At 42.0% G+C, this 14830-nt stretch overlaps 1 protein-coding gene across 1 annotated transcript in view; it reads right to left on the bottom strand.

Annotated features, from left to right (window-relative positions):
* Positions 1–14830, bottom strand: part of LOC139563292 (SH3 and multiple ankyrin repeat domains protein 2-like) — a 176423-nt gene that overhangs the window by 5868 nt on the left and 155725 nt on the right. The gene's annotated exons all lie outside the window — the stretch shown is intronic.

Here is a 14830-nt window from a genome sequence, read left to right as displayed (position 1 = left end):
GGAGCGTTGCTGCACAGCTATTTTCAGGTCTCTCCAGAGATGTTTGATCTGGTTCAAGTCCGGGCTCTGGCTGGGCCACTCAAGGACATTCAGATATTTATTATTTATTATCCCGCCACTCCTGCATTGTCCCGCCACTCCTGCATTGTCTTGGCTGTGTTCTTAGGCTTGTTGTTCTGTTGAAAGGTGAACCTTCACCCCAGGTCCTGAGCAGGTTTTCATCAAGGATCTCTCTGTACTTGGCTTCGTTCATCTTTCCCTCGATCCTGACTAGTCTCCCAGTCCCTGCCGCTGAAAAACATCCCCACAGCATGATGCTGCCACCACCATGCTTCACCATAGGGATGGTGCCAGGTTTCCTCCAGAAGTGACGCTTGGCATTCAGGCCAAAGAGTTCAATCTTGGTTTCATGAGACCAGAGAATCTTGTTTCTCATCATGGTCTGAGAGTCCTTCAGGTGCCTTTTCGCAAACTCCAAATGGGCTGTCATGTACCTTTTACTGAGGAGTGGCTTCCATCTGGCCACTCTACCAGGCCTGATTGGTGGAGTGCTGCAGAGGTGGTTGTCCTTCTGGAAGGTTCTCTTATTTTTACAGAGGAACTCTGGAGCTCTGTAAGTCACCATTTGGTTCTTGGTCACCTCCCTGACCAAGGCCCTTCTCCCCCGATTGCTCAGTTTGGCCAGGCGGCCAGCTGTAGGAAGAGTCTTGGTGGTTTCAAACTTCTTCCATTTAAGAATGATGGAGAACAGGTTCTTGGGGACCTTCAATGCTGCAGAAATATTTTGGTACCCTTCCCCCAATCCTGTCTTAGAGCTCTACGGACAGTTTCTTCAACCTCATGGCTTGGTGTTTGCTTTGACATGCACTGTGGGACATTACATAGACAGGTGTGTGCCTTTCCAAATTATGTCCAATCAATTGAATTTACCACAGGTGGACTCCAATGAAGTTGTCGAAACATCTCAAGGATGATCAATGGAAACAGGATGCACCGGAGCTCAATTTCGAGTCTCATAGCAAAGGGTCTGAATACTTATTTACATAAGGTATTTATTTTAAAAATATATACATTTGTAAAAATGTCTAACAACCCTTTTATGGGGTATGGTGTGTAGATTGATGATGATTTTGTTTTATTTAATCCATATTAGAATAAGGCTGTAAGGTAACAAAATGTGGAAAAAGTTAAGGGGTCTGAATACTTCCTGAATGCACTGTACGCTAGATGACTGTAGGAGGCGCTGTGTTCAAGCCACCGTGACTACATCTTGGCACTCCCTCACCATTTAAAAAAAATATTTTCGAAGCTATAGAAATGCATTTATTAATGCCTACATTTGTTTTGGCCACATTTATTATATTATGTGAGCTAAACATAGTAAAATATGGAGGAATATATTTACAAAAAAAATTCTTAAATTATACTTTTTTGAGATTGTTAAAACAAAGAATAAAACAGTACATCATTAAACATTATTACACCACCACATATCTACAATACAAAATGTATAATACCACCATACAACAATATTACAATGTACTGTGTGTGTGGCTAGTGCGTGTGCTAGCGTTTGTGTGCGTGTGTCTGTACCTGTGTGTGTGTGTGTCTCATCACAGTACTCACTGTTCCATAAGGTGTATTTTTATCTGTTAATTAAATCTGATTCTACTGCTTGCATCAGTTACCTGATGTGGAATAGAGTTCCATGTAGTCATGGCTCTATGTAGTATTGTGCGCCTCCCATAGTCTGGCATGTTTTGTGGGGTATGCAAGGGTGTCCAAGCTGTGTGCTAGTAGTTTAATCAGACAGCTCGGTGCATTCAGCTTGTCAACACTTCTTACAAAAACAAGGTGTGATGAAGTCAATCTCTCCTCCACTTTGAGCCATGAGAGATTGACATGCATATTATTAATGTTAGCTCTCTGCGCACATTTAAGGGTCAGCACTGTTCTGAGACAATTGTTATTTTCCTAAGTCCCTCTTTCTGGCATCTGACCTATAGCAGGGGGTGTAAAGGCATATGTTTTCCCAGCAGCAGACTATGATCGATAACGTCAAAAGCCGCACTGAAGTCTAACAAAACAGTAACAATACCTCTGTTTAAGAGAAGAATGCAGATAACCAGGAACACACACACAACAGAGCATGTAGAAGAAAAAAAACTGCACGGAGGCCAGAGGGAAGCTTGCAGCACTAAGTCCACCAGAGCATGTCCTAATTATAATGTGATTCACTCTCTATCTCGGAATGTGTGTGTGAGTGTTTAGAGAGTACATCTATGTGCATGCATGCACGTCATACAAGCATGTCTTTTGGGTCGTTGAACTGTACATAGAACAACAATGCAACATATCGAGGAAGAGGATTATACAGTATTTGAGGTCAGCTCAGCTGGGAATAATCATTATGAAGTGATTATTACTCTCACATTCAGCAGTTCATTCCAGAAGAATACCATGTGACCATCTAGCATCAGCATCACAGTATCCTCGACTCACAAAAAAACATACCTAACACAAACATGGAGTGGGCTTGACAACACAAGGGGGACAGAAGAGAGAACCTAGATCTGGTTTGCAATCTAATGTCAATCTAATATTTTTTGGAACCGTGTAGTCGTGTGTAGTGTACATATCAGTCCCCTACAGACCACAGAGATTTGTGTAGCACCAGATTGAGTGACGAGATGGAGTGATGGATCGATGGGGAGGTGGAAGAAGAGGCGGATGAAGTGAGAGCAGGGACACACAGGGCAAACCCATCACCTCCCCCCCAAAACACACACAACTATGCCCCGTTCAATTCAGATTAACACCCTCATTCAATTCCCCCTCTAAACTTCCTTCTGTGGTTCCATACTGATCGGGCTCTGAAGGGCTGCAATGCCTGCTAATTCGTTGACTAATATATGTGTAGAAGTAATTTAATATACTGTAATTACACTCCTAAGTATGGACAATACCAGAAGACACAGCAGCCCTTGATGCCCGGGTTGGTTGTCCCCTCTTTCCCTCGTACTATATGGATAACCCTGAGGGAAGTTAGGGAGGGGAAGTGAAATGGGCAAGGGTGTTATTTGGCCCAAATGGATTGGGCCAAAGTGAAAGCACCAGTCCCCCCCCCTCTGGACCTGTAGCACTTTGCACCATGGGTAAAACTTACAGCTCGTTTTTTTCAGCACCAGCTTTTCCACATGAAGTCATCGTGATGGAGTTAAGGAGAATGGAATGAAACAGAGGACACATGAAAAGATGAGACAACGACAAAACACATGGAGAGACACAAACACTATCACGCACACACACACACAAAGGGGAAAAATTTGAGACAGAAAATGTGACAAAATGCAGGGAACGAACATATGTCCTTCTAAACTGATAACTCACTCCAACCTGATAACCTTCTTGTGAAGATGGGACACTAAAAATTCCCTTCACAGATCAGAGGCCGAATCTCGTAATTTCCTCTAAAAGTCATAGTCTGGTCTATTTCACATATACTGTGCATGCCCCCGTACTGTACATGCCCAATGAATGCACTTGAGCAGCTTTGCGTAATACAAGTTGATGCTTCGTTATCTGTCACACTGATCCATTTCTAACTGATCAATACTTTGCTGTTAAAGCTGTGATCACAATCAATACCATCAGGCTGACGAGGTGGGAGAGGGATGAGGGTATCAACACCCTACTGTGACAGAGCAAAACATACCCTGGACCACGCGTCGCACACACACACCAAACGTTATCCAGCAATGAAAGCAGAAATGATACCTTCTGACTTGCTTGCTTATCGAGTTTAATGACCAAGCTATCGCTCCAACCTTCCATAGTGGATATAACAGCCCGGAAGCGGAATGGTTTTACTGTATATAAATGGGTCGGCGTCGACCGTGTCATTAGAGATCATACACAACATCATCTGTGCCATTTTCTACAGAGATGTACTGGATGCCTCAACTTAGTGCAGTGAATTTAACCATTATAGATATACTGTACTGTACACACGCATATACACACGAATGCACACACAAAAAACAGTCATGAGACTCTTTCTCCATCTCACCACACACCCTCACACATGCACGCATGCCTGCATGCACTCACACACACAATCACCCACTCTGAAATGTTATGTAAACCGTGGCCTAGCAAAAGATATTGCACATGATGTGGATGTGCACACTGTGATGACACTGAACTCTACTGAGGGTTATCCCCCCCCCCCCCCACCCCACCCCACACTATAATCGGACTGACATCACTCCAGCGGGCCTCAAGGCTGCTCTCGTCAACTCGTTGCTAGGCAACCCCGTTTGTTCGCTGGCGCACTAATCTGCGAACCTAAAAGACAGGGATAAAGTGAAGGGGGGAAAATGTAAGAATGCTAAAAAGGAGAAAGAGCAAATCCTTCATGTAGTGGCGTTCATCTGGGCTGGTTCTGCTGTGCTGAACGCTTAGGACGGAGAGAGACTGTATCTTATGAACCTGTCAGAGAGAGGGGGGGGGGGGAGAGAAACTGAGAGAGAAAGCTACAGAGACATAAAGAGAGATGGAAGGCCCGAGACTGAGACAGAGAGAGAGAGGGACAGATAATATAGGCCACCCTCTCTTTCATATCCATCTGCTCCATGTGCTCAGCTACAGGGCACCTTGCCCCTTCTGCTATCTAATCCCTCACACGCTTCCTCACTTCAAGTGTTCTATATGATCTCGCTCCTTCCCTCAGGCTGTACTATACAGTGCCATCTTTCCCTTTAACCTACACTATGTAATGAATCTGTTTTCCAGAAAACACGTTTTATGGAAAACTCGGTCAATATCATTGGTCCAACTTATTCCAATCAGCTTGAAATGGATAGAATACGCCAGTTCCAAACACCTGACTCTTCCCTCACCTCCAACCTTTCCTTAGCCCTTATCTCTTCTGTGTTTGCAGATATGTGGCGAACCAGCTGTAAGCAATATAGTGGAAGGAAGCTCTGGTCAGTCCATTGGAGGGATAGGCCTAGTTAACAAACAGATCTGCAAACACTGGAGAAGTATTTATATCCTGAAATAAATAGATAATCTCACTAAAATACATTTTAATAAAAAGTTAGCAAAACTAGATCAAATATTGCTACCATGGAAAGGATAATACCTGACTATTTTTGGAAAAATCACCCAGATTAACTCTTTAGTCATATCCCAGTTTACCTATTTACTTATGGCCCTGCTTACACCTAATGACTTGTTTTTTAAATTATATGAGCAAAATATATTACACTTTATTTGGAACAGCATGCCAGACAAAAGTAAACAGGCATATTTATGTAATGAATATGAACTCGGAGGGCAGAAATTATAAAATATTAAAGCATTTGACCTTTCACTAAAGGCTTCAGTCAAACAAAAGCTATACTTAAATCCAAACTGGTTCTCTAGCAGATTAGTAAGAATGGCTTACCCCGTGTTCAAGAATGGCTTTTTTCCCTTTATTCAGATTACAACCTCTCACTATCCATTATTTGAAAAATAAATAATCTCCAAAATACCACTATTTTAAAAACAAGCCATAGAAAGCTGGTTGCAATTTCACTTTAATCCACCAGAAACGACAGAACAAATATTATGGTTAAACTCAAATATACTAATCGATAAAAAAATATAAAATTGAATGAAAAAAGACAACTGTATAATCTTTGTAAATTATATCATAAATAAGACTGGTGGAGTTATGTCACACATGCAGTTAAGCAAAAATATATGGAAATGTCTGCTCTATCCAAAATTACAACCAACTGATTGCAGCATTACCGCAAAAATGGAGGAGGCAAGTGGAAGGGGGAGAAGGTAAGGAACTTGTCTGTCGACCTTGCAATAAAGACCAAAATTGGTTAAAGAAATTTGTGATAAATAAAAAAGTATACCAGTTTAATTTAATGGTGGGTCCCCTGCGGGACGGTTGAGCTAATGTAGGCTAATGTGATTAGCATGAGGGTTGTAAGTAACAAGAACATTTCCCAGGACATGGACATATCTGATATTGGCAGAAAGCTTACATTCTTGTTAATCCAACTGCACTGTCCAATTTACAGGAGCTATTACAGTGAAAGAATACCATGCTATTGTTTGAGGAGAGTGCACAATTTTGAACATGAACAGTTATTAATAAACAAATTAGGCACATTTTGGCAGTCTTGATAGAACATTTTGAGCATAAATGCAATGGTTCCTTGGATCAGTCTAAAACTTTGCACATACACGGCTGCCACCTAGTGGCCAAAATCTAAATTGCACCTGGGCTGGCATAATACATTATGGCCTTTCTCATGCATTTGAAAGATGGTACAATTTTTTCCTATTTTTTTCTTGGTATTATCTTTTACCAGATCTAATGTGTTATATTCTCCTACATTCCTTTAACATTTCCACAAACTTCAAAGTGTTTCCTTTCAAATGGTACCAAGAATATGAATATCCTTGCTTCAGGGCCTGAGCTACAGGCAGTTATATTTGGGTATGTCATTTTAGGCGAAAATTGATTTTTAAGGACCAAAAAAATACATATGAACCAAACAGATTGCAAAATAGTTGGGAAGAGATTTTCCATGGCACATGGTTTATGAACTGATACACAAAACAACGCTGGATTCAACACTTCAATTTTGTTTGTTTAAATTATTATACAAAATTCTTGCAACCAATAGAATGTCATATACATGGGAGATACAACCATAATAGCTCTGCAGATTTGCTGTGAAGAGACAGAATCATTATATCACTTGTTTTGGTACTGGCCATATGCTTGTTTTTGGTTGCAGGTTCAGGAATGGCTGAAGAATTACCTGGAGCTAACTCTGCAAACAGCACTGCTGGTTGATTTGAAAAGTCATAGTCATAGTCAATCAATAATATAATAATACTAAAAAAATGTATCTTTAATTTACAATCTGTAGAAACTATGAAAATAGAAAGGTTCCGGACTTTTGTGAAACATCACAGCACAGTTGAAAAATATATGGCAATTTGAAAAAATAAATGGTCTTCAGATATATATGGGAGGGGTTGAGGGTAGCTGGAAGGTGGGACTAAAAACAAACAAACAAAAAAAGATAACTAATGTAAAATATATTGTGTCTGTAAAATGTACATAGTATGTATAACCTGGAAGTAGAAGGCTAAGTATTGTTGTACATTAGTCTACTCCAATTAGGGAAGGGGTGGTAGGGTTAGGGTAAAAAAATCTAATATATATATACTGTGTATACACATTCAAGGATTTTCTTTATTTTTACTATTTTCTACATTGCCATACAACACTCCTTCCGAGGCCTCCAACTGCTTTTAAATGCAAGTAAAACTAAGTGCATGCTCTTCAACCGATTACTGCCGCACCCTCCCGCCCGACTAGCATCACTACTCTGGACGGTTCTGACTTAGAATATGTGGACAACTACAAATACCTAGGTGTCTGGTTAGACTGTAAACTCTCCTTCCAGAGTCACATTAAGCATCTCCAATCCAAAATTAAATCTGGAATCGGCTTCCTATTCCGCAACAAAGCCTCCTTCACTCATGCTGCCAAACATACCCTCGTAAAACTGACTACCCTACCGATCCTTGACTTCGGCGATGTCATTTACAAAATAGCCTCCAACACTCTACTCAGCAAATTGGATGCAGTCTATCACAGTGCCATCCGTTTTGTCACCAAAGCCCCATATACTACCCACCACTGCGACCTGTATGCTCTCGTTGTCTGCCTCTCACTACATATTCGTCGCCAAACCCACTGGCTCCAGGTCATCTATAAGTCTATGCTTGGTAAAGCCCTGCCTTATCTCAGCTCATTGGTCACCCCAGCAACACCCACCCGTAGCACGCACTCCAGCAGACAAATAAAATTTGATTTGATTCGATTTGATATTTCACTGTTTACCCCCAAAGCCAACACTTACTTTGGCCGCCTTTCCTTCCAGTTCTCTGCTATCAGTGACTGGAACGAATTGCAAAAATCACTGAAGCTTGAGTCTTTAATCTCCCTCTCTAACTTTAAGCATCAGCTGTCAGAGCAGCTTACCGATCACTGTACCTGTACACAGCCAATCTGTAAATAGCACACGACTACCTCATCCCCATATTGTTACTTATCCTCTTGCTCTTTTGCACCCCAGTATCTCTACTTGCACATCATCATCTGCACATCTATCACTCCAGTATTAATGCTAAATTGCAATTATTTCCCCTCCATGGCCTATTTAGTGCCATACCTCCCTACTCTTCTACATTTGCACAAACTGTACATAGATTTTTCTATTGTGTTATTGACTGTACGTTTGTTTATGTGTAACTCTGTGTTGTTGTTTTTGTCGCACTGCTTTGCTTTATCTTGGCCAGGTCGCAGTTGTAAATGAGGTATTGTTCTCAACTAGCCTACCTGGTTAGAGGTGGAATAAAAAATAAATAAATAAAATAATAATAGTGAAGACATCAAAACTATGAAATAACACATATGGAATCATGTAGTAACCAAGAAAGTGTTAAACAAATCAAAATATATTTAACATTTTAGATTCTTCAAAGTAGCCACCCTTTGCCTTGATACTTTGCACACTCTTGGTATTCTCTCAACCAGCTTCATGAGGAATGCTTTTCCAACAACCTTGAAGGAGTTCCCACATGCTGAGCACTTGTTGGCTGCTTTTCCTTCACTCCGTGGTCCAACTCATCCCAAACCATCTCAATTGGGTTGAGGTCGGGTAATTGTGGAGGCCAAGTCATCTGATGCAGCACCCCATCACTTTGCTTGGTCAAATAGCCCTTACACAGCCTGGAGGTGTGTTTTGGATCATTGTCCTGTTGAAAAACAAATGATAGTCCCACTAAGTGCAAACCATATGGGATGGCGTATCGCTGCAGAATGCTGTGGTGGCCATGCTGGTTAAGTCTGCCTTGAACTCTAAATAAATCACAGACAGTGTCACCAGCAAAGCACCCCACACCATCACACCTCCTCCTCCATGCTTTATGGTGGGAAATACACATGTGGAGATCATCCGTTCACCTACTCTGCATCTCACAAAGACACGGCAGTTGGAACCAAAAATCGCAAATTTGGACTAATCAGACGAAAGGAAAGATTTCCACCGGTCTAATGTTCATTGCTCGTGTTTCTTGGCCCAAGCAATATTCTTGACTGACTTTCATGTCTTAAAGTAATGATGAACTGTCATTTCTTTTTGCTGTTCTTGCCATAATATGGACTTGGTCTTTTACCAAATAGGGCTATCTTCTGAAAACCACACCTTGTGTCACAACACAACTGATTGGCTCAAACGCGTTAAGAAGGAAAGAAATTCCACAAATTAACTTTTAACAAGGCACACCTGTCAATTGAAATGCATTCCAGGTAACTACCTCATGAAGCTGGTTGAGATAATGCCAAGAGTGTGCAAAGCTGTCATCAAATCAAAGGGAGCTACTTTGAAGAATCTCAAATATAAAATATATTTTGATTTGTTTAACACTTATTTGGTTACTACATGATTCCATAGTTTATGTCTTCACTATTATTCTACAATGTAGAAAATAGTATAAATAAAGAAAAACCCTTGAATGAGTAGGTGTTTTCAAACTTTTGACTGTTACTGTATATATACATATATATATATATATGGGCGATTGGAAATGATGCAAACAATTACATTGGTACAAGCCACAGTATACTGCAATATTAAAGCTGATCTACCGCCTAAAGAGAAATAAAATACAAACACTGGAGAAGTAACTCACTAGGCTGGTGGATCGTTTTTTCGCCCCAACCAGGTAGCTATATAGGCCACTCTCTCCCTTCTGGCTCTAACACATTCCATAGTCAAACACTGAGGACTCAGTAATCTATTAGACCCAACAGTTCCCAGAAAGACCTCAAAGCTACAGGGAACCCTCTTGTACTATCTGTCAAAATAAAAACCTAACACACGCCAATATATAAATACAGATTCTTGAATTGAAATGTATTTCAATTAAATTCTCAGAGGTAACAGAAAAGTATCTTGTCTCTCTCTAGGCGATTGTGCAGTCAACCTTTACCTGTTCTTGATTATGTGGATACTATTTATCAAAGTGCAGCTGCCTGTACTCTTCAACCTCTGGATGCTGTTTTTCATAGTGCCCTTCATTTTATCACAGGAGACAGTTTTATTACTCATCACTGTATTCTTTACCAAAAAGTTGTCTGGACCTCTTAAGTCACGTGGACAAGAAAATGCTCATCCATAGCCTGCGCTCCTAGTAGCCGGGGACTTCAACGCAGGGAAACTTAAATCCGTTTTACCTAATTTCTACAAGCATGTTACATATACATATCTAGACCACCTTTATTCCACACACAGAGACGCATACAAAGCTCTCCCTCGACCACCATTTGGCAAATCTGACCATAACTCTATCCTCCTGATTCCTGCTTATAAGCAAAAACTAAAGCAGGAAGTACCAGTGACTCGCTCAATACGGAAGTGGTCAGATGATGCAGATGCTAAGCTACAGGACTGTTTTGCTAGCACAGACTGGAATATGTTCTGGGATTCTTCCGATGGCATTGAGGAGTACACCCCATCAGTCACTGGCTTCAAAAATAAGTGCATCGATGATGTTGTTCCCACAGTGACCGTACGTACATACCCCAACCAGAGACCATGGATTAAAGGCAACATCCCCACGAGCTAAAGGGTAGCGCTGCCGCTTTCAAGGAGTGGGACTCTAACCCGAACACTTATAAGACATCCCGCTATGCCCTCCGATGAACCATCAAACAGTCAAAGCATCAATACTGGACTAAGATTGAATACTACTACACCGGCTCCGATGCTCGTCGGATGTGGCAGGGCTGGAAAACTATTACAGACTACAAAGGAAAGCACAGCCGCAAGCTGCCCAGTAACGCGAGCCTACCAGATGAGCTAAATTACTTCTATGCGCGCTTCGAGGCAAGCAACAATGAAGCATACACGAGAGCACCAATTGTTACGGACGACTGTGTGATCACGCTCTCCGTAGCCAATATGAGTAAGACCTTTACACAGTTTAACATTCACAAGGTCGCAGGGCCAGAAGGATTACCAAGACGTGTACTCCGAGCATGCACTGACCAACTGGCAAATGTCTTCACTGACATTTTCAACCTGTCCTTGACCGAGTCTGCAGACCAGCATAGTCACTGTGCCCCAAGAACACCAAGGTAACCTACACTCACATCTGTAGCCATGAAGTGCTTTGAAAGGCTGATTATGGCTCACATCAACTTCGTTATTCCAGAAACCCTAGACCCACTCCAATTTGCATACCACCCCAAAAGATCCAATCTCTATTGCACTCCATACTGCCCTTTCCCACCTGGATCCTGGACTTCCTGACAGGCCGCCCCCAGGTGGTAAAGGTAGGCAACAACACATGTGCCATGCTGATCTCAACACAGGGGCCCCTCAGGGGTGCGTGCTCCATCCACCTCCTGTACTCCCTGTTCACCCATGACTGCATGGCCAAGCATGACTCCAACACCATCATTACGTTTGCTGACAACACAACAGTGATAGGCCTGATCCCCAACAATGATGAGACAGCCTATAGGGAGGGGTTCAGAGACCTGGCAGTGTGGTGCTATGATAACAACCTCTCCCTCAACGTGATCAAGACAAAGGATATTTGATTTGACTGGAAATCCCTTTGTGACAGGGGGAAGGGAAGCTTGATATGTGCAACAGGAAGGGGCAATTGAATGGAAGAAATTAAATTGTGAACACATTTCTAGCATTCAGTTTTCTACCACAAAACAAAAAATGTTTGGGTTAAGTGGGTTAAAATCTTCCTAGAAGTCGGAAAATTATGACGGTGGACAATGCTAATTTATATTAGAAATCAGATGTATTGAATTCTCCATGTGGTTTATATTAAAGGACACTTTATTTAATATAACAGGATTTCAAAAAATTCAATATTGGTTCAAACGTTCTACTTTAAAATATCAAAAGGGGCTCAAAAGGCACTATTCATGGAACTACCTTATCTACTATATCTACTGATATGGTTAGCTTTAGCCCAATGCTAGCAAAATTATTTTTGTTGTGCCCTGTTTTAGATGTTTTCAGCTGCAATACTAGCTAAGTCCTCTGAATTGTGCATTTAATGTTAGCCACAATGCTGCACTAGCTATGTGCTAACTACAATGATAGCTATGGCTAACTAAATCCACAATGCTAGCTAAGCCTCTGACATTATGTACAGTGGGGCAAAAAAGTATTTAGTCAGCCACCAATTGTGCAAGTTCTCCCACTTAAAAAGATGAGAGAGGCCTGTAATTTTCATCATAGGTACACTTCAACTATGACAGACAAAATGAGAAAAAAAAATCCAGAAAATCACATTGTAGGATTTTTAATGAATTTATTTGCAAATTATGGTGGAAAATAAGTATTTGGTCACCTACAAACAAGCAAGATTTCTGGCTCTCACAGACCTGTAACTTCTTCTTTAAGAGGCTCCTCTGTCCTCCACTCGTTACCTGTATTAATGGCACCTGTTTAAACTTGTTATCAGTATAAAAGACACCTGTCCACAACCTCAAACAGTCACACTCCAAATTCCACTATGGCCAAGACCAAAGAGCTGTCAAAGGACACCAGAAACAAAATTGTAGACCTGCACCAGGCTGGGAAGACTGAATCTGCAATAGGTAAGCAGCTTGGTTTGAAGAAATCAACTGTGGGAGCAATTATTAGGAAATGGAAGACATACAAGACCACTGATAATCTCCCTCGATCTGGGGCTCCACGCAAGATCTCACCCCGTGGGGTCAAAATGATCAAAAGAACCACACGGGGGGACCTAGTGAATGACCTGCAGAGAGCTGGGACCAAAGTAACAAAGCCTACCATCAGTAACACACTACGCCGCCAGGGACTCAAATCCTGCAGTGCCAGATGTGTCCCCCTGCTTAAACCAGTACATGTCCAGGCCCGTCTGAAGTTTGCTAGAGAGCATTTGGATGATCCAGAAGAAGATTGGGAGAATGTCATATGGTCAGATGAAACCAAAATAGAACTTTTTGGTAAAAACTCAACTCGTCGTGTTTGGAGGACAAAGAATGCTGAGTTGCATCCAAAGAACACCATACCTACTGTGAAGCATGGGGGTGGAAACATCATGCTTTGGGGCTGTTTTTCTGCAAAGGGACCAGGACGACTGATCCGTGTAAAGGACAGAATGAATGGGGCCATGTATCGTGAGATTTTGAGTGAAAACCTCCTTCCATCAGCAAGGGCATTGAAGATGAAACGTGGCTGGGTCTTTCAGCATGACAATGATCCCAAACACACCGCACGGGCAACGAAGGAGTGGCTTCGTAAGAAGCATTTCAAGGTCCTGGAGTGGCCTAGCCAGTCTCCAGATCTCAACCCCATAGAAAATCTTTGGAGGGAGTTGAAAGTCCGTGTTGCCCAGCAACAGCCCCAAAACATCACTGCTCTAGAGGAGATCTGCATGGAGGAATGGACCAAAATACCAGCAACAGTGTGTGAAAACCTTGTGAAGACTTACAGAAAACGTTTGACCTCTGTCATTGCCAACATAGGGTATATAACAAAGTATTGAGAAACTTTTGTTATTGACCAAATACTTATTTTCCACCATAATTTGCAAATAAATTCATTAAAAATCCTACAATGTGATTTTCTGGATTTTTTTCCCTCATTTTGTCTGTCATAGTTGAAGTGTACCTATGATGAAAATTACAGGCCTCTCTCATCTTTTTAAGTGGGAGAACTTGCACAATTGGTGGCTGACTAAATACTTTTTTGCCCCACTGTATATGCTATAGGTCATGCGTGCATTGTGTATGTTATGTTGGACCTCCATAAAAGGGCACTAGCCAATTTGTCAAATGGGCAGAAATACTGAGTTTTCAATGGTCTGATTGAGGAGGGAGCATAAACATGAAGTGCCAGCAGGAGCTCTGGCCATTGCCAATAAGGTTGATGCCATAGTTGAAGTAATGGTGGCAGAAGGCTTATTAGTATAAAATAAAATACAATTTCATTTGTCACATGCGCCGAATACAACAGGTGTAGGTAGACCTTATCGTGAAATGCTTACTTAAAAGCCCTTAACCAACAATGCAGTTCAAGAAATAGTTAAGAAAATATTTACTAAATAAACTAATGAAAAATAATAATGACAATTTTTGGGGATTTCCTCTGACACCGCCTGGTATAGAGGTCCTGGATGGCAGGAAGCTTGGCCCCAGTGAGGTACTGGGCCGTACGCACTACCCTCTGCATTGCCTTGGGGTCGTTTGCCAAGCAGTTGTCTTGGTGTGTTTTGACCATGATAGTTTGTTGGTGATGTGGACACCAAGGAACTTGAAGCTCTCAACCTGCTCGACAGCCCCGTCGATGAGAATGGGTGCGTGCTCGGTCCTCCTTTTCCTGTAGTCCACAATCATCTCCTTCGTCTTGTTTACGTTGAGGGAGAGGTTGTTGTCCTGGCACCACACGGTCAGGTCTCTGACCTCCTCCCTATAGGCTGTCTCATCGTTGTCGGTGATCAGGCCTACCACTGTTGTGTCATCGGCAAACTTAATGATGGTGTTGGAGTCGTACCTGGCCATGCAGTCATGAGTGAACAGGGATTACAGGAGGGGACTGAGCACGCACCCCTGAGGGGCCCCCGTGTTGAAGATCAGCGAGGCTGATACCTACCTTAACCACCTGGGGTGGCCTACCACCTGGGGTGGCCCGTCAGGAAGTGCAGGATCCAGTTGCAGAGGGAGGTGTTTAGTCTCAGGGTC

The sequence above is a fragment of the Salvelinus alpinus genome, chromosome 33, assembly GCF_045679555.1.
Source record: "Salvelinus alpinus chromosome 33, SLU_Salpinus.1, whole genome shotgun sequence".
Classification (NCBI taxonomy): domain Eukaryota; kingdom Metazoa; phylum Chordata; class Actinopteri; order Salmoniformes; family Salmonidae; genus Salvelinus; species Salvelinus alpinus.
This window is presented reverse-complemented; position numbering and strand designations above follow the sequence as displayed.